Genomic DNA, 21,586 nt, shown 5'->3' on the forward strand with positions numbered 1-21,586 from the left:
AGAGAAGATGGAGTCAGATAACTTAGAGCTGCCCAGCAAAAGCAATGAGCGCAAGCTGCAGTAAGGGAAAGGTTTCGCAGTGACAGTGGTTAAGCATTAGAACAGGTGCTCAGGGCCACTGTGACATTGTCATCTTTGAGGATTTTCAACACTTTATTGAATGAGGTGTGAACAAGCAGGTAGTCCAAGCAGCTGGAAAATCCTGTAGGACTAGAGCACCTCCCCTATGAAGACAGGCTGAGAAAGTTAGGGATATTCAGCCTGGAGAAGAGAAGGTTGCATGGAGACCTCATAGCAGCCTTCCAGTAACTTAAGGGGGCCTACAAGAGAGCCATAGAGGGACACTTTATCAGGAACTATAGTGATAGGACAAGGAGTAAGAGATTCAAACTGAAATAGGGGAAGTTTTGGTTAGGTATACAGAAGAAATTCTTTACTCCGAGGGTAATGAGGCACTGGAAAGGGGTTGCCCAGAGAACCTGTGGATGCCCCAACCCTGGTAGTGTTCAAGACCAGGTTGGATGGGGTTTTTAGCAACCTGATTTAGTGGAAGGTGTCCCATCTCAGGGCAGGGGGATTGGAACTAGATCCTCTTTAATGTCCCTTCCAACCTAAACCATTCTATGATTCTGATTCTATGATGTTGGGAGGAATGGCTCAACTTCTTTGAGTTTTGGGGTTAAGGATGTTTGGTTTTGCTTGATTTTGCAAGGTAGGGGTCTGCTTGGATTTTGATTGCTAAAAAATATCTCTGGTGGCAAGAACAACTCCCCTGTAATGCAGCAATATTTGCAGTAGAGATTTGTACCAAATTGCACAGAGTGAAATCTATGCAAACACTAGCTGCAGACACCCCCCAATGGGGGTTTTATTGAAAGTGCTGACTGCAGTGCACATCAAATGCTCTCTTATTTCTACCTCAGGTAGTAACCAAACTCAGAGGTAATGAAACTTCTTGCCTTGATCTGTAGGACTTGACACTGCAAAGAATTCACCACATTGGATTCTTAATTCCCTTCACTTTTTCTTTTCCCCACAGTAAAAGCCCTATTTTGTCTTATTTACTGCTGATTACAATCTTTATCTTTAAAAATATATGTTTCTTGTAGTCAGAGTATTTAATTCTATTGTGTGTGTGCTGCATTCCTTGTTTTTAAAAGTTTCATCAAAGGACTCTATGGCTGGCATTGATTTTTTTGGTTTTTTAAGAGCATTGCAAAAATATTTCTTTGGGAGAACATATGTAAAAAATTAAATTAACTTTAGAAAAATATCCAAAAGCAGTGGTTGGCCAGTGCTGGCATAATGCCAGCATTAACACTATCTCTAACTCATTGACAAGCTGTTTGCAAGGATATTTCTGATATCATTTCCTTCCATCCATTGCAAATTTCCTTTTTATAAGGTGTAAGGTTCTATACTACAGCTCTGGGAGCTATATTAAAGGATCTTATTATAGGACAGAAACAACAAGATAGCTAGAAAGCTTGAGTGGAAGCTAAACATTTATAGGGAATCCAAAGGGATTCCACAGAGATTGCATTTCAGTGGTTTAATGTATTGTGTATGTTAAAAAAACCATCTGGAATTCTAATAAGCACACAAAATACTATAGCAGAAGTTGGCTACATAAAAAAAACAAAAAAAACAAAACAAAAAAAAAAAAAAACACACACAACCTAGGGAGCAGTCATGAAAAAGGCAAATTCCTCTGTATAAGGACCCCTCATGGCTGCAACAAGTCAACATCAAATACCATCCTGACACTCCCTTGTTTGTGCCTAAGTTCATCTCTCTTGCTGAAGAGAGTCACCACAGACTCGGTTTATGTGAACGGAAAGAGAAAGGCAACATCAAAGGGCAATTTACTCCAAATGGGATGGAGATGTGTATTTTTCTAGATCCAGTTTAGAAAGATCTAAGAAAGCCAACAAGCTCCTGCTCTAACTGTTGAATTCAATGCCTACGGGTGGTGAGCCAACAAGCCTATTTACAACCTGTATAACAGCCTTTAAGGAGGGTGGAAATTCATGTCTCAATAAACACAGCCTCTTGCAAAAGCCAAGCTCTCAACTAGGTTTTAACTAAACCTGAAGGATATAGATTAAGTTTTTAAGACAGTGTAAATTAGTGACAGAGAAAATGAGAAACACATATTTCGCTTAACAAAAGAAAACCAACCCTCCGTACACCCACAAGCAAAACCACATCCAGACCTTGCTATACATTCAAAATAAAGTGCAAAGCAAAATACGTGTTTCCCTTTGGATCATCAGCATCCTTCTTCAGCTGTCCAGTGATTTCATTTCTGAGGAAGGAAACCTCCATTTGTAGTCACACTGATGCCAGGGCTGTCTACAAAATCTCTCCTGGTGTTGCCTCTGCACTCCACCTTTGTCTACTTAAGCTCATTAGTGAGGAATGATACCCCACAGGGTGTTTCTCAGCAATGTGGGTCCTCTCCTCACATAGCAGGGCCAGCTGCTCTCCTGCATCTTACGAAGCCAGGGTATGCTGCTGCATGGGGTTGTGGTGCTGCACTGTGACAACAGGCAAGAACTACAGCTCACAGTTTTGTCACTGGCCTCATTTCAAATATCCTCAGCATGTACACAGCAACCTGGCTCTTTACCTCTCTGAGGTAAAAATGTTGCTTCTAACTTACCTAAACTCATCTGGTTATGTTGAACTAATAAAACAAACCCTGAATAACCTATTTTTCAGCACTGTTCATGTCTCTCTGCACTGTAATTACTGTGATGTTTGCTGCAGAGAAAGTGAAATTATGGAGACACTGTCAGAGAAAATTAAAGGAAAATATCAAAGTATGCATTAAAAAAATCCATTTGACGGTTGCAAATAGACTTTCAAAACTATAACATTGTTGGAATTATGGTTGTTGATTATTATTAGCTAGCATATGTTTATGTTTATCATGAGCAATAAGAGCAGAATGATATAAGGTAGTTTCTAGAAAGGAAAATAAAATGTGACCACAAGATACACAAAAAGAGGCTGATCCTGTTTTCAGAGAGTGGTTTCAAAGAGTAAGGGTAATAACTTGCAACTGATTTTCCTTGTGCATGCTCTTCACCAGTGGGAAACAGTTATTTGATGCAGCTTGGTCTGCAATGGAAGAAAATAAAGGCAAGCCACAGATAAAGGGCACAGCTGGACAGACATCACTCTTGCTCAAGTCTAGGCATCAGCCTGTGAGTCTGGATCAATAAGGTGCAAGATCAGGTACAGACACAATTTTGACACAGATCAGGCAAGGACCATCTCAAACTCAGCTTCCGAGGAAAGCTGGGGGTAGCTGCCAACAAGACTTTTCTTGAATGAAGCTGGACCACATCCACTGCAGCTGCCAGGCAGGATGCACACCATGAAATCCTACTGCAACTGCTGAAACCACTGCTGTCATGGCACACAGGGATAGATTTTAGGCTGGAGCACTGCAGATTGTAAGAGTTGATGAAGCACTGTGAGACACAGAATAAAGGTTCCCCAGTGGCCATATCTTCTCAGCTTAAAAATATTTTGCATATGTCTGAGCTTCCATTACTTCTTTTCCCTAGTTTCTTGTGCTTCAGCAAGAAATTCAAACATTCTAAGATACTGCAAGGAAGACCGCTCTAGTGCTTTGACATCTATGAAATATATCATGCTGTTTTCACAAATGACTTGTCATGGCCTTTGCTTAGAAAATTTCCTAAATAAATTTTCCAAACTCATGGGTCTTTGATAAGTATCAAATTACATAAGAGCTTATCTCTAAGGAGCAGATGAGCCCTTTGATATCAGTGAGTTTATCACCTGATGCAGGATTTATTAAGTGCTTCCAGGAGAGGTCTCTATCCCTCCTTACTCTCAATGTATTTATATACCTGTTAATATATAAAAACTGGGACATACTGCATAGGAAGTATTTGGCTGCTCCATCTCAGAGAAAAATTTACACTCTTCCAGGAATCCTTCTGCCAATCCTTCACCTCCATCAAAAGCAAACAGCCTTTCATAATGACTGCTGCCCACCAGGAATCAAGTACTTGCCTCCTTTCATACATAAACAACTATCAACTTTAATCAGACTTTAATCTGCCAGTAGCCCTTCAATAAAAAAACTATCTGTTTATACCTCATTAATCATGTTTCAGCAGAGTAGACCAGAATCTGCTAGTTCTGTGAGGTTATGTTTGGGGTGTTTTTACAAGGCCACAAAAAGGGGAAAAGCATGAGTACGTGTATGTACATGTGAGTGTGTGAATGAGTTCCACCAGAGTTTGCCAGCTGGAGGAGAGGCACTAATCTGCATTGCATTACATCATTAAGCAGATATTAGAAAGCATGACAGCCATTTTTCCTTAACCTTACATTACAATCTCTTCAGGCTGCCTGAGACTTTACACTTTCAGAAAACCTCAAGACCCAGAAACAGACCAAGAAAACAGAAAAGCTTTCAAAAATAAGTTTTAAAAAACAGAAGCATGGCCTATTCTCATGGCTGTTCCATTCATGCTGCTACTTTACTTTTGGTGGCCTCAACAGCCTGGGGAAAAAAAAGTCCCCATGAGCAATCTTAGTTGCTTCAAAAGACAGATATAATATTAGATAACTAAGTTAAAACTCTTAATTAAAAGATTAGGTGAGATTTTTCAACTAGGCTCTGATCCATCTAAGTTTTTGTAAATTTATACCTAAAAAAGCCTAATCTAATTGATCCTACTTATTGTAATCAGTGCAAAGCTCCCATGATTGTCACAAGTATGTGTAATGACAAACTAGAAGGATCAGAAAGTGACCCAGAAGATTAATTATAAAAAACAAACCTACAAAAATTTTATTTTAAAAAAATAAATTTAAAAAAGTAAATAAATCAGTGCCTCTCTTTGGTCTTTTGATGTTTCACAGCTTCCATGAGAGCAAAATGGAGACTTAGATGTAAGTACAGCTTTAGGCAACTTTTGAATTTTGGAAATATATTAAGTGCTCCTCGTGTTTTTAGATTGGTTTTGTCAGAGTCACTGATGAGTCTTTTGTGAATTGTCACTCTTGTTTTCTCTTGGAGCAAGTGCCACACAACTCAGTGATCCTGTCTTTATCTTTGTCTATATAGTGGAGTAGCAGGCTAGGGAAAATGCAACAACCTCCACATAGCTTTTTAAGTTACTAGAGGTAACTTTGCTGCTGTGCCTGATTAACTATAGACTTGGAATCAACAGAGGAGAAAAATCTCATAAAAGAGATTGATATATTTCACCAGAATATTTGATACAGCTGGGGGCCCTCTGGTGGTCTAGTGGTTAAGATGCGGCGCTTTCACCGCCGCGGCCCGGGTTCGCTTCCCGGTCAGAGAAAAAGTCCCCCGGGTAGATGGAGCTCGTTAGCCCTGTAAGGCCATCCATCTAAGAGAAGGTCACTCTAAACAAACCTACGTCCTGAGGACCTCACTGCCACTGTCCAAGCTTGCTCGGCCCCGGCAGATGAACCTCAGGATTAAAGGGTGGGCTCAGCTCAGCGCACACTGTGTCTCACCTAAAAAATCCACTGCGCAGGCTCAAAGGGTAAAGACCCTTCCCAAATCTTCGTTCGCGAAGACTGGCCATACATACATTTGATACAGCTACAGCAGTAGGATGTAGACAGACTCAATAGGTCATTTCCACAGGCTGCTGCTGGTGGGAGGCAGTTCCCTCCCTCTGAACACACAGAATACCAACATCAGTGCCAGAGATGATCAATAAGACTCATACCCTGAAAAATACCTAGGTGCCTCTAGAGAGGAACTCATCTGTAACAGTTTGTATACTTGTCTTGAGATGACTTGCTGCAGTTCAACAAGAGCAATCACACTCCATACACCTGAAAACTTGCATTCATTCCCTTGTAAACTGGTGGTGGAGGATCCCAGCAACCCTTGAAACACCTCAGCCAGAACACCACTGTCTGACATGCAGACAGCATTTTGCACATCACAAACACCTTCCCCTGGTTCTCTCACTGCCAGATGGAATCCAAGCTTGACAAAATAGTGTCAGAAGTGGGATCATGTCTAACCATACCACTCCTGGCTATCAAAAGCATCCTCCTCGCCTCTCACCTTCAAAACAAAGGCCCACTCACAACAAACCCAATAGGCAGTCCTTTAAGTTGCAGGAATCATCAAAATCTTATATTTCCAGAGCTCATGTCGTTGTGCCTGCTCCCCACAGGGTCCAGTTCAGAGGCCCATTCTGGTAAGACCCTTGAAGACAGCTTTGACAGCACATCTCAGCGCAGCTTCCCTGCCAGCCCCCAAATCTGCCAGCCCTCAGAGAGATGAGAGATGGTAGCACTGGTGGACTCAGGCTGCATACAAGGAGCTCTCTTTCAGGCACACATGGCCTCATGCCTCAATGCCCTTGCAGCAGCATATCAATCTCTCATCTCCACTGTCACAATCCCCTGCTTTTTTAATCTAAATGCTCACATCCTCACTTCCAAGAGTAAGAAACAACCAGTACTTGGGAATCAGCCATTAAAATCACAAGCCATTCCTCAGCTAATGGTTAATGCTGTCCCCAGCAAGGCCCCTTCCCTTCCCCAGGCCTCCAGCCCCGCCACCAGCTCAGCAGGAACCACCTGCCCCTTCTCTTCCCCCAGACAGGCAAGATCAGACCTCAAGGCCCCACTACCCTAGATGTCCAACCCAAACTCAGGGATACTAAGGGGTCCTGATAGCCCCTATCCCTGCTCAGGCAGCCCAGCCCTCTCTTATGCTGACAACACTGTAGAAGTACAGCCCACATCCCTCCCCGGTACCCAGGTCTATCCACATACTGTGCTAATGGCCCATATGACTACCTAGCCCAACAGTATCTGCCAGTGCTTGCCACTCATTTTCAGGCATCATTTCTCATTAATTACTATTCTCTTATTTCATTAACAGCAGTAAAACATTTCAGTAAAAGTCACTTCACACAGTGTCTTCATTTAAGTTCACTGCTAGTAGTTCTGAGAAGGCGAGCAGCTCAGGGTTTGCAGCAATGGATCAGCTGAGAGGTATAGACCTACAGGCAGTCACATATTAATTTTGAATTACAGGAGAGGATGAAAAAGCTCTGACATTTGCTACTACTACATCTAAGAAAAAATGTAAACTGATAGAAAGCCAAAGGATGGGTTCTATTTAATATGATGCTATATTGCAATTTAAAAAGGTCTTGTGCTGTGCTGTATGACTTGATTCACTTGGAAATGAAAACTTCTGGATTCCTCTCATTTCCTCTCCCTTAAGCTAATGGCAGAAAATATTTGAAGCAATTGCTCCCACTAAGCTTCACTCACTATTAAGTTACAGACAATTTGCAATCCAGGTCAGAGCCACAGAAGGCTGTTTCTATGTAGATGTTCGATCTGGCACCCTGCTGAAGCTAATGAATCAACACAATTTTGTAAAATTTATTTTTATTAATTTATTTATCTTTATTTTTTCCTGGGCAAAACAGGCTAAGTCCCTGCAGACACTTTTTAAGGGGAATAAATCCTTGCTAAATGTATTCTGAGCTCTGTGAAAAAGAACAGAACAAACTTTCTAACAGGCATTTCAGAACTGGTAGAAACAAAAGAGCATTTGCCATGTTTGGAGATCTATACTCTTGTGCTTTCTGCAAACTACGAACATTATTTCTCCTGATCCTAGGCAGGATCCACAAGTCAGATTAAAATCCTAATGATGTTTTAGTTGTCCATATCCATAGCTACACTTAGGTACTGCATAACTACCAAGATACTGAAACTGCCTTCTCAAAACATTCCTTACTCAACACCTTCCCTTAAGTTTTGTTCATGGAGCATATATGCTTGACTCTAGCTGATGCCACTGTGTTTTATACTGGGAGCTCTTGTCCTAGTTTCGGCCAAGGACAGGTTTAATTTTTCGCAGTGGCCAAGAGGGAGCAGAGCCTGGAGCCCTGTGGGCACGTCCAAGTTGTTACTCTATATCATCCGAGTCATCTCTGTGGGGAGGAAGTAAGGGATTCTCACTTCCAGGAAGAAGGGAGTATGGCTTCAGATGGAAGACAAAGGTTCCACGTGGAGTGTCCATGGCCATTTTGCTCCTTTTCTGGGGGAGCAAGTGGCGAACAAGGTGGTAGGGTGGCACCAGCTGTGGCTGCATCGGCTGTGGTTGCATCAGGTTAGACTCAGTGAGCACTTTGCATGTAGTCACCCTCTTTTATACACTGTTGATATTAGTATTGCTGTTACTGTTTGTTTTCTTATCTCATTGCTATTTCCAATAAATCGTTCTCACCTGAACCCGTAATCTCTGCCTTCTGTCTCTCTCACCTGAAGGGGTGGGAGGAGGTACGCAGCTGCATGGAGCTTAAATCTACCTGGGCTTAAGCCACAACAGCTCCAGAAGGGTTTTCAGTGTTCGTGACCCCTCTTCTCTTTCCCAGGATTCAATCTGCAAGGCATTTTCAGAGTATGACCAGTCATTTCAGATATACCCACAATGCACAACAGGTGCTGTTGACTATTATTTCCACTGAGCACAGGTAAAACTACACATACTCTTTTGCAATAAGGATTTTAAATAAAAAGTCTGTTTCCTTATAGTATTCTTTACACACTATCAGGTTATTATCTGCTCGTTACCTACCAGTTGTTCATAGTGCTTCTCAGTCTTGTTTATTGAACACAGTCTGGGCCACAAACATGGAAACTTACAGTCCAGTGGGCAATATGTTTATCAGATTCTTGGCTTACATTTGATTCAGCAATGAACATTTTGCAAAGATGGAACATCCTCAGCTGAAGACAGTGCAGTGGGTCACCTTGGGATATGCAGTCAAATCCTTCTTAAGAAAGGTCTCATGTGAAGTAATAAATCCTGTTCCAAATCGGGCAGAGAAGGAACTCAAACTCCTGCAGCATCTTAGGTGGGTTCTTTTATCCCACAGATAAAGGAGGATTTTCTTAAAAGATCAAAGACTTCTGTGATAGCACACCAAGGGAACATGCAAAGCTGTGCTCCAGTAATTTAAAGAATAAAATCCATGTGACATATCATTTGAATCCAGAAGGAAAACTCAAGCAATAAAAGAGTTTAAGATTGCTTTAAAAGTTGTATTAGAAGTTTTATTGATGAGACTTGGGAGGTTTGTACTTGTAACACTAGTCATGATTCTGGAGAATCACATTGAGGGTTGCAGAGCTTCAGTCTGAGTACTGAGACTTAGAGCTGATCTGAGATCAGTCCCACATTAAATCAGGGGAGGCAAGTCAGACCTCCTGCAACATAATTCATAGGAAATCTGATCTCAGTTTATATCAAGTTGCTATTGTTCTCATTCATCCTATTTTGTAAGATTCCAGCCAAGTTATCTTGCACAGGGATACCTCAGAAGTTTATCCCAGCTCTCATTGCCACCTAGTCACTTGCATGCTAGGTGAACACTGACATTGTCTAGATTTGCTGATAGCTGCAGCACTGAGAGATGTACTGAGTCAGCAAGGCTGACTTTAAATAACAGGTCGCTTTCTAACAAATTTTATTAAGACTCTCAGATCTTTCTGAAGGGCAACAATTAAATTTCTGAATTTGTGTAAGACTTGTAGGAAAAATTAGGTGCTGTAATATTGAGACATTTGTAAAAGGTCATTAGGAATTTTCATTAGTGAGGAAGTAATTTGATTGTGGAAGTTTCAGGGCATTTCATCAGAGGCAAATAAAGAAGACAGACTGAATATCAGATTAAAATCATATGAGACCATTTTTCACCACATAAGTGACGTTTGACTGCACTCCTAAAGCACTGTTGTGGGCAGTTCACCTGAGAAGAATGTCCATAAACCGTAATTCTGAAAAAAGCTCTACATTGCTAAAAGAGAATAAAGGAATTTCACCCAGAAATGAAAATCCTTTGAGAGGCTCCTCACTATGAGGAAAAGATGGCCTAATATGGAGCAAACAATACTGTAAAAATAAAACATTTGGAAAATATTTGAGGCAGAGAAAGGAAGGGCTACAGTGGATTACATATGATAAATCAGAACAAACCTGGTCCTCCACAAGATGAAAAAGAAAGCTGGTAGCAAAAGCAGATGGCTTTTGGAAGGACAATTCATTTAGTACCATTTTTTATTTTCTTCAGTCTTTCTGCTTCTATCTTCGTTAAGAAAGTAAACTGGACTCAGGCGGCTGACACAATTAACATCAATGATAAAGTAGTAAGGGCTCAGGCTAGAAGGAAGACAAGTGAGACATTACTTACTTACACTACAGAAACATCTAGTTCCACTCTCACCATCTCTAGCAAACTTAGGGACCTGAATGAACTAATCTTTACACTTTTCAAAATTCATGGAGAAAAAGAGAAGTACCAGAAAAATGCAAAAGATGCATTATAGCGCCCATCTCTTAGAATGGAGGAAGGAAAAAAAAAATAACTGTAGAATGACTGACTTAAGTGTCATGCAAAGATAAATACAGGAAAATATAAACAAGATTTTTGAGGCAATAGGGAGAGAATCATCAAGCTAATAAAATTTTTTTTCAAGACCAAACTCTGAATTCGTAGTATGAAGCTGGCAAAAGGGATGGATGTGATTCTTATGATCCCTTTGTGGAAAGAGAGCAGTGAATAATGTAGTAAGTGATTTTACATTTGCATACGGCATGTGCAAAAATACTGCGCATAAAGCTGGTATCCATATTTTACAAAGAATGGAAAAAAAAGGAGAAGGCTAAAAATTAAAAACTAATAGAATAACCTAAGAACTAAAAAAATATCCCTTGTAGGAAACCTAAGATGTTGAATCTATGGAGCTAACAAAATGGCCCCAGAAGACTGAGTTGGCTTAGCCACAGCAGGCATTTTCATGACGACAAATCACATGCTGAATGGACCTATGAACCAACAGAAAGGAAGGAATGGTGAGAATTAACAATTGGAAGTTAGATACAAATTGTTTTTAAGAAAGACTCTCCATCCTTTCTTATCTTCAAAACAAGACTGGCTACCCTCTGGAATCGACACAATTTGAAAAAATATAAAAATACATTGAAGCTCAATAAACAGGGGAAAGTATATTCACTGTGTAATTTTCTCTTCCTTTTGACAGAGTGTTCAAATAAGATAGAACTAATTAGATAGGAATCTCATTCATTTATGCAAACAAAGAATGACTTAATTTAGCAAGCACTCAAGGTATCATTTACTTGGAGATTAGAAAATTAAACAATAAAATGGATTTACCAAGGCATAAACCAAAACATCATTTGTTTGTAAAATAATTGCTTCTATGCAGCTTTCACCTCCTTCTCAAATATTGCACCAAATAGTCTTTTATGTCCCAAAAGCAAGAGTATTATACAAGCTTCATGAAAGACTATAAGTATAAACTGGTATAGTCATCCAGCTGATTCAGGTAATGCTGCACTTGATTTGTAATACACTGGTACCACTGAAAATTGGGTGAAGAGAGTATTGCAGAGTCAGAGCCACACTGTAATTCCACTAGTGTTTATGTGTATGTGAGCACACACCAAAAGATTAAACCATAATATGAACTAATCAGTGAACTTAAAATGATGCTGATGCAGAACTCATGGGTTGTAAGTCATATTGGCTTGGTAACATTTGGCTTCCTCTGACAAAAGGCAACAGAGCTGTTGTACCATTTGATCGTACATGAACCTCACATAACCACACAACAGAAAGAATGACCCTCCCCTCCCTTACAATAAACAACCTGTATGTAAGGGAGAGGCTGAACATTAAATGTGCAGCTGCCAAAACAGAGGGCATTCTTCTGAGCTCAGTAGTACCAGTGACACAGAAGTGTGCACCATGCCAGGGTGCCCATCAAAGCAGAGAAGCAAATTAAATGCATTAGATCAAAATTATGCCATTTTCTCTAGGAATTATGTCATGGTAGCTTATTTTTAAAGCCTTAAAATCTTAAAGTCAGATAACCACCTCAAAGGCTTCCACTTCGTGGAAAGGCAAAGGTGGAAAGGCAATTATTTTGTGCTGTTGTAACTGGTTCTCTCTAGGAGCTACATGACTATTTACTGTGGAGTGCTAACACTTCAGCATGGTGAAAGGGATTCTATTTCTAAATTCAAATTCCAGTTATAAACAGTGAATTGTTTTATTCCTTTTGCCTCCCTTTTCACAAGAGTCTTATTTCTTGGTCCTTCGTACAGCCAGGACACGTGTGTAGGACAGCAGCAGGAGTTCAGCCTCATAAATGACCCTCGCCAGGTTCACTACCATTCCTAAAGCATATTGGCACATCTGACAATAAACATGACAGCCAAGAAAAAGGCACTGTTTCATTGCACTGTATAAAATAGATTAAATATGCTGTTAATTGATGGTACCTATTTATAGGTATTTTAGTAAGCAACTGTATTTGTAGACCACAGTGTTCTTCCTTCAGGGTTTGTGCTAATCCAGCACACAGGGCAATGCAGACAGAGCCTTTGCTCTGTAGTGGGAGAAGCACATGCCTCACCTCCATTGAGATTATCACATGTCCAAATTTCCTTCAGCAAGGTCAGAGAGGATGGCATACCTGGGCCTGGGATTTCCTCAACAGTTCGCAGTTCCAGGCATATACAGCTTAGACTGGGCAGTTGGTCATCCAGAACTATCAGGTGTTTTGTGGTATATGTATTAGAGGCCATGAAGCACTGAGTCTTCTGGATGGTGCTGTGCACTCGCTGCCATGAAGAAGGTGTTGATGCACTTGTGTTGCATGACCTGTAGCTCTGGCCCTCTCTCAGTTTCATGTTGCCTGTACATATGCCACAACACATAACCCTCTCCCTGGGAATCCCCAGGCAGAGGTAACCGTAGTCATGCCCCTCTCCCCTCAGTAAAGCTCTGCTTTGCTGTGAGTTACACTGCAAATAGTAAATCACACATATGATGAAAATCATATGATGAAAACCTTCCCTCATTCTGCCCAGAAGGGATGTTTCCAAGAAGCTGAACACCACTCCAGCTGCCAGATAGCCCTCAAGCTGCAGTCACTGGGTGGTTTCTTTCACATAGCTACACAGCGGCTTATTTTCAGCAGGTCTTCCAGTCTGCACAGACTATCAACTGCTTTGATGGCTCTTTCCAGTATGTTGTTGGACCTATTGCTTTACTACATTATAAACCTGTTAAGAATCATACTCATTTCTAGCAAAGGGTTTCCACCAAGTCCAGAGGTAAAGTGATTTATTTTCATATTAATACTGTTGTATCTATCTATCTATCCAAAAGAGAGGGATACATTTCAGACTTTAAATGTGAGCTGGTGTGCAGCCCCATAACCTTGAACCAAGGAGAAGAGGTGGTGACAGTGAGGCCTCAGCTGAGCATCATTTCTGCTTTGTTTCTCCCTAATTCATCCTTTTTGTGAAACCAATAAAATGTGTTAACCTGTCTTTCAAATTGGTTTTTCACACAGCTGAGGGAGTGCTGTGGAAGTATTGCTAATGGTATGGTTTTCCTAAAGTGCCTAAACAGACCATATATCATTTGGGGTAGTCTCAGATGAGCTAATATCAAAGACACAGATGACTCATTAAATTGCAGTGAGAGAGAGGAATGTATTAACCCTTTGACACACTCCAGCAAATCTTTCTCAACAAGACTGTTGTTTAAAAACAGGGAAGCAGCTGTGATGGTAAGAGAGCAGGTGAGAGGGCAGGAGTTTGAGACTAAGGAGGATATAAGCATAACCTCTGGAGGGTTAATTCTGACCTGTGTGTCCAGCCTAGTACAAAAGGTGGGAAAGAACTACTGAAATCCAGTTGTAATAAGAACACCATTAAGTAGAAAAGGGCATAAATTCGGAGTTAATAAAAATATTAAGAGTAGGCACATCTCACATGACAGAGCAGGAGAGATTTAAAAACTGTATTTTTAACATAACCATCACTGCTTGCATGTTCCCCTTGTCCAAAACTGCCCATCTTCTCTCTCAAGTAGAATCTCTAGGTACAGATTCAGTAGCATAGACAGAAAGATCAGTTAAGCAGGGAAAGCATTATTCATTTGGTTGGGCTACTCACCATATAGGAAAACAAAAGAGAAAATTAAAAAAAATAAAACAAAGCAAAACAACAACAAAAAAAAGACAAAAGAAATAACACAAATGAAACAAATAAAAAATCTATAAATGTTTGGCAGCTGTCGATTGAATGTCTTCACACTTACAGAAGCAGTTTAAGGAGCTTAAAGAAGCTACAGTGCACAGAAATTCTTGACAGATCCATATCTGTGAGTTTTTAAACAAAAATTCAACCCTCCAAAGCATAGAAATTAAAACATGCCAGATGTTACAGTGATTTGACATAGTTCAACAAGGGTAAAGTTACAGGTTTATTAGCTGCACCACCTGTTATTGGAGGATTTGCAATTTTTTTATGTGACATTGAGTTGGTGCATGTAAGCACACAAGGGGCATGAAAAAATGTTAGGAAAGACCAACAAAACAAGAACTCATTAAAAAAAAAAAAAAAGAACTTAGAGGAATGTGAAGTGTAAGGAGATGTAATAAATTAAACGAACAGCAGAGGTCCTTGTTAAACTCCCTGCAGCCACACAAAGAAGAGATGCAATAAAGGATCATTTATTTAGTTTTCCAGCAAGGATTTTTAAGAGCTTTTCTGAACTACAAGATCGGCCAGTGAGTCCAAGCTGAAACTCGAGGCACTATATGTGAAAGGACTGCTTGCCAGACATGCTCATAAGCCCACCTTGAAACTTATTAAGAAAATATTTACATGGATGACCAACTTATGTTTAAGAAATTTTATTAATTAATGGGGTGGATATAAAGAAGTTACAGCTTTAGAATTCACAACTATATTTATGTAAAATAACAAAAAATGCCTCATGACACTTGCTTTCTTTGTTTCCTTGAGTACTTGAGAAAAGGGGTGAGTAGGATGGTTTTGTTTCAGATTAGGAGGAGTTTTTCAGTTAATAGCTTTTAGGAACAGTGGGCTTTGCTGAGGCATACTGCTGTGCAGATGGTGGCATTCATAACATGAACCTAACATTAGGTTAAATGTAAAGGGAAAAAAAAGAGCATAGTTTGTTGATATGACAAAGACTAGATTATATTCCATCTGTCTGCATTGCATGTATATGCAGATAGATCATTTTTTCATGGAAAAATATACAGAGATAAATACATTCCTGCCATAAAAGCATCTAAGTGTAGCAAATACAGCAAATACAAGAAAATAGTAGTTACACACTTAGTAGAAGTGTGTAACAAAATTATGTCAGCAGGCTGGAAGTCCAGAATGCTACCAGCCTACAGCTTCATGTTCTGCAGCCTACATTTCACTTTATGGCTTTCCCAAACAATCACCACTTGAGTTTCAAATTTTGCATGCTGGATGGTATGGCTTTAGGATTTATCCCTCCCAGTCTTTACTGGACCGAGAAGAGAAACAACCTCAGTTCTGGTAAATTCTTGCAACTTTTCTTCAAAATTGTGAACTTTAAAACACATACTTCATAGCTGACAGTGCAGCTTGTCTGTCAGTAATTGTTTTTCCTGCTCAGTGAAAAGCTGAATAAATTCAGGCAAGTTACAGACCCTTCAAAAGTACAGTTTGTGCATGATCAATAGAAACCATGTTTACCTTTGCAGCTAAAACATCTGAAGATTGCACAGTGAGTAATAAAACTGCACTTCTGAGCTGCTCTGGATTTGGTCCAGGTACTTCATCTGAGAAGCAGATTTCTCTATATTTTCATTGGTTCTCTCAGCTGGGTCGAAGTAGAACGGAAGAAAGTGCTTAACTCCATGATGTGAAGACATTGGTACTATGCACCTCTGACTGTCCACTCAAAATCAGACATTTCCATCTCAACCTTTGTAGCTGTTTCCCATTTACAGAAGACATGGTTCATCTAGCCAGATTGTTACAAAAGCACGGTTACTAACTCTGAAAAACCCAGATTCCTGAGTAACAAGTGCAACACAAAGCCCTGGAGTAATCACATGCTTAATAAACCTTCATCACGCATTTCAATGGCGTGGGATGTCATGCAGTGATTTCTATTGTGGTGATGCTCTGAAGGGCTCAGTAGGTGTGGACTGGCATTGTGCTGAGCTCTGTGAGTGAGATTCCCCCACCCAGCTAGAGTTATCCATATAACTGGTCATCAGCTGATTCCCTAAAACACTGTCCCAATCCATTCAGACTCATGCCTACTTAGGAAAGTGTGCAGACCCAGTCCTGAAAAGTACAGTTTCACACATGGATTTGAGCACCCATGTTTTCAGGCACAGGTTCTATGATGAGGTGCTTCTGAGTCACAGGCAATGATTATACCAAACTTTGCAGCAGCTTTTGATAGTCAAGGAAGCTGAGGAAAACACCTTTAGCAAGGATGCTTTTGAGTACTTGAATGTGAAATAGTTACAAATCAGTTTAGCTTTCTTTTCATTTAATCACTGGAGATAGAGAGAGAAGAAGCATGTAAAGAGTTGGAGTGACACTACACAGCTTTTAGAGTATGTGTCAGTAACATCCTCAACACTTGCCTTAACCATGCCTAAGTCTGCAGAGTAATTCATATTCACCCACCCCATATGCTTTCCAGCATAGAAGTTACGGTGAACTCTCTCTCTGAAGCACCAGCCTCATTGATCACCCAGTCAAATGAGGTTTGATTCAGTACATCTCTGGTATAATTGCATCTCTAGTAAGCAAAAATATGTAACAAAAGGGTGGCTATACTCCATCTTTCCACTCAGTTTGCTAAGCAATGCAATTTTTTTTTCAGTCACTGGTATATTCTGTTTCCAGAATTTCTGTCACTGCTTTTTATATTAAAACCTCACTTAGAAGATTTCTCAAGTTTCAGAATCCTCCCCTGACAATATGCAAATACAGAATTACCACATGAAAGCACTGCTATTGAGTTTAGCCAGGAACACTTCAAACAGGATGCAGAGCAAATACATGAAAACAATTTCCCATCAATATTTTATTGTATTCAAATGATAACTGATTTTCCAGTGCAAGACACTAAAGACCAGTGAATGAAATGATGATCTTTGTTCCACATTTTGTGCCCTTAGTGGAGATGTACTACCCTGAAGTGGTAAACACACCCCTGTACCAACATATGTTCATTTAACTGATCACATAATGATTTATGGTTGTTACACTTAACTGTTGGAAAGTTGCCACATATAGTATGTAATGAAGGAAATTGCAAGAAGCTTCCTATATAGATTTGTGTCTTTTCTTCCAAATAGTTTGGGATTCTTGAATTTGGGGAAAGCTGAAAATTCCCTATTTCTTCCATACAATGAAATTTTGCAGAAAAATTTCATTTCTAAGAAATAGCTTTTCTTTTGGATTTCAACATAGTCTATCAAAGGTAGACACATTTTTACACATGATATCATTTTCCATATCCTCATTTATTCCTGAATGTTAAACATCACTCTAGCACCTCCCTCATTTAATGCAGTGTCACTGTTCCTGTTTTCAGGATGACTGCTGGAGTCTTCCCCCAGCTAGACCAACAGGAGGTGTGACACATCCGCCCTTCCGGGAATTGAATTCCATCCAATGAAACATTCATTGCTCTTTGCCCCATATATATGGCATCCTTCAGCCAGGGCTCTCTCCTGCAACTGTACAACTGCCTAGGAAATCAAGGCATGAAGATCTCCTTCATACAGGAGAGTATATTTGTTGCCAAGGAGGATCCCACACAAAGGCAGAAAATTTAATTTGGCTTGTTTTGGCTTTGTTTTTTTCTTTTTAAGCAGGTTGCACTGCCACAAATGTCAACAGCAAGAGCTGAATTTCTCCTCACTGTGTCATTTTTACCCTTAAAAAACAATCATCTGACACATGATTTCAACAAAGAACAGAATTTGGTTATGCCACAGCACCAGAGAAATAGTGGGAGACTATAATGTGTAACTAAACATCAGATAATTAAGGGGGAAACTGTATTTTAGCAAATGGCTCCTCTCTCTTTCAAGCAACTATGCATTTATTGGTATGGCTGTTTTTTCTGAACTTGATTAAACCAACAAGACCCCATATAAGCTTGCACAGCTGTATTGCCTTCCTGCAGTTTCAAATATTTTTATAATCTTGGGTGGAGCGTGGGACACCAGGTGCTTCAGCAACTAACTCCGAAAACAGATGAATTTTTTTTAAAGTATGTTATATTCCCAAAGTGGAAATAAACATCTCTGCATTCCCATGACTAAAGAATCCTCTTTTATTCTTTACCAAGCAGCAATCAGAACACAGACTATTAACAAAATAAAACAAAACAAAATACACTGCAGGGTAGGGTAGAGAATTTTTAATGTTTCCTGGAAACAAATAAGCTAACATTTCTTCCTTTCTTGTCCCTATGTGATTAAAAGGAATGTTGAAATAAAAAATTTTATCGTACATCAGCTTCTCTCTTGATGTTAAGAAGTGACACAGGCGTTTTAAAGCAGGTAAATATGGTTTCATTTTTAACTACATCACTCTTTGAAGTGCTCGGTATATTGGGAAGGGAGAGGAGGAGAAACAAATGAAAGATGGGAAAATGTTAAATTATTTTCAAGCTGTTTACACCTAAATGTTAATCACATATACCCAGATGGCCTGTAATACCAGATAATATAGTGGTAAAGCACCTCTAGAACTTGCTTCTCATTTCTTGTTATTTTCTCGGGGATCTAACATTAAATATAAATGAGTAGCCAAAAATTAGTGAAAAGAACTGCTAGATACCAAATAGTCATCTGCACAGCATGTGGTAAAATGGGATTATTGTGATGATGGAAGAGCAGATGAAACTTTTGGTAACTACCACAAGTCTCTGTTGTGAATTAGTCCCCTGTGTGATTACCCTCTCAGTAAGGTCTGTGACCACATTGCCAGTGACTCCCACAGTGCACCATGTAGACTTTGTGACTATGAATGCCCCTCCTAGTACTAACCTACTGCCAAAACTAAATCCCAACAGACTGCTGCCATTAAAGCAGAGCAGTGGAAACAGCCAAGGGAAGTGTAGTGGTTTGGATCTTGTTTTCCCCCCAGAGGCTAAGAAAAGTGGTAGACCCCAAGGGGTGGAAACCCCTGGAAGTTTTGAAATTCTGCCCAATGGGCACTCCTGCAAAAATGTCAACATCCCACAAGCTCACCGGAAGAGAAGAGTTGTAGTTTTGGTTGTTAGAAGAAGTAGCCATGTTGTAGAGCCACGAGGAAGGGGCTCTGAGCCCCTCGGGGCCTCTGAGGCCTCCCAGCCCCAGGCTGGGGGAGCTGCAGGGACCTGGAACAGCATAAAGCTGGGCTAGGTGCCTGTAGTTATGCTGGGAGATGTTTTCTCCATCATGGGCAGCAGCTGGAGAAAGCAGCAGCCGGCACTGACTAGAGAAACGGTGGCAGAGAGCCAGAAGAGATAAGACAGAGCAACAGAGACATGCAGCACCAGAGAAAGAACTCCTGGAAGGAGAGCTGAGGAAAAGAGAGTCAGCAGCAGAGTTACAGAGTTCTGAGGGTAAGAACTGATTCCAGACTCCCCAAACTCCCTTAAGACCCCTCTTGGAGAAGAGGGACATGGACTCCTATTGTGGAGAGCAGTTTTGGACATGCAGCACCAGACAGAGAGGAGCTGAGAAGCTCAGAGCGTCCTGGGAAGCTGGACTGGGACGGAGAGGAATGCAGAGGGGGGCGACCTTGGTTCTTCCCCCCCTTGCACTGCTGCCAAGGTGGCAGCCATCTTGAAGCAGGGCACAGAGGCCCTGCAAGGAGCTTGAATCTCCTGGAGATACCAGACCGTCACGAAGACCCCCTGTGTCTCGTGATATGACTGTGGTGGAACGACCTTGTCTGGGGTGACGTAGCCCACGGAGGAAGACCCCTCGCTTGGTGGCGACGGGGCCGAGGGAGCTTGGATACCTCCCTCGTGAGTGCTGGCAGAATCCAGCTATCAGCTGCTGCATGTGGAGAACACAGATGACTGCTGCTGCAGAAGAGACTCCTGCTTTGAAACTGGAAGGGATCTGTCCTTCTTTCCCTCCTGGACTTTTATTTGGAGGGGAGAAGAGATCTGATCCATTGTAAATATTACATGTCATGGTAGAGATAGTTGTGATCATGTGTATAATGTGTTATAATATTTATTTGTACAGTCATTGTAATATATTTCCTTTCCCCCATTCTGAGTCTGGTTGTGTTTTGTCTGGAAAAGTCCATCTCACATTGGGTTGAGATGTGGGAGGAGGGGGAATGGAGCTAGGGAATTGGATTTTTGGGCTATCTCAAACAATGACAGGAGGCAACATTCTGCGTGTTTTGCTGCCAAAATTCAAGTGTCTCATAACTAGGACTGCCTCTCAGAATTAGGCATTTCAGAAGGGTAGCCCCAAAACCCTATGTGCCCCCGCCTGGAGAGGATTGTACATTCAGTTTCTGTACCCAAGGGCTGTACATTCAGTTTACATTCTACTATCTCGGGGTAGGAGAACAAAGAGGTGAGCAGAAGCAAAGGCTATGGACCACAAAGCAACCACCCAGCAGATTTCCTTTCCCACTGAGCCCCCAAAGTCATAAACTGCCAGGGATTTCTCCTTTTGGCTCTATGCATCCTCCCTTGCCTTCTGTATTGTCACCTGAAAGAATCATGAGGGAGCCAGAAAATCCAGGCAATTATTATAGAGATAAGAGAGCAGTTTTAATAGAAGGCCTTCCACCACGGGGGTCCAAGAGACAGGCGTGCGTGTCCAGGGGGTTCTACGGGCAGAACCCCCTGTGTTAAGGTAATTTAAGGTATTATCCCATTCAATCCTAGATTTATTCGCCCCCCCACATCCTCCTACAGGCACACTCCTCTGGAAATTGAGGCAGGGGACTCAGGGAGCCCCTCTTCCTCATCTTCCTCTTTGTCACAGCACATCCAATCCTTGGAGCTCCTCCAAAGTTCTGGGTTTTGAAGGATGCTTTGTCTGTCGTGCTATCTTATTGTTCAAGCCAGGGTGCAAATGCGTTTAAACTGAACGAAGGCCTACCTTGAGGGAAGTCTAAACAAGCTAAAGGAACTTAGAAAGTTAGATACGAAGTGGGGTAATAGGGTTGGGTGAATGTGTAAACTACTGTGCTGAAGTGTGACAACTATAGCTAATTTTTCTACAATCTACAAAAAGCTAAAAATCAAAAAAAAACCATAAGCATCAGTATAATCATACAGAGCATCTGGATATACAGCACAGATTTGGAACGCCATGTAGATGTAATGCCACAGCATGGATATGGGACCTTGCTACTTATGCTGCACTTCGCTTCTGCCTCCCTCAGCATGTGCAGAAGATTGCATCTCCTGCAAGAAAGAGGTTATGGAGCAATGGCTACTTGTATTAACAGCTAAAAAAACAAAGTTGTGAGACTTTGCTTTGGCTCATATCAGGTTTTCCTCAATGTGTTCCCTTGTTGCAGAGAAGGTTAGCTTTTGCCACTAAGAAATTAGATATACCACATTTTCAGCTCCAGGTTGTGGCCTAACAGTAACCACTGTAATTACTTTGGCTGTAGTATCTCCTATTCTTTAGT

The 21,586-nt window shown here is 40.9% G+C and overlaps 1 long non-coding RNA gene across 1 annotated transcript; it reads left to right on the forward strand.

The window, feature by feature from the left end:
• The first annotated feature begins 455 nt into the window (after positions 1-455).
• Positions 456-19,978, forward strand: LOC116784003. The gene is made up of 3 exons (XR_004355925.1): positions 456-465; positions 1,806-1,808; positions 19,491-19,978. It is a non-coding gene; the product is annotated as an uncharacterized LOC116784003 (long non-coding RNA).
• The last annotated feature ends 1,608 nt before the right edge of the window (positions 19,979-21,586 follow it).

Source organism: Chiroxiphia lanceolata, chromosome 3 (assembly GCF_009829145.1).
Source record: "Chiroxiphia lanceolata isolate bChiLan1 chromosome 3, bChiLan1.pri, whole genome shotgun sequence".
NCBI classification, from domain to species: Eukaryota; Metazoa; Chordata; class Aves; order Passeriformes; family Pipridae; genus Chiroxiphia; species Chiroxiphia lanceolata.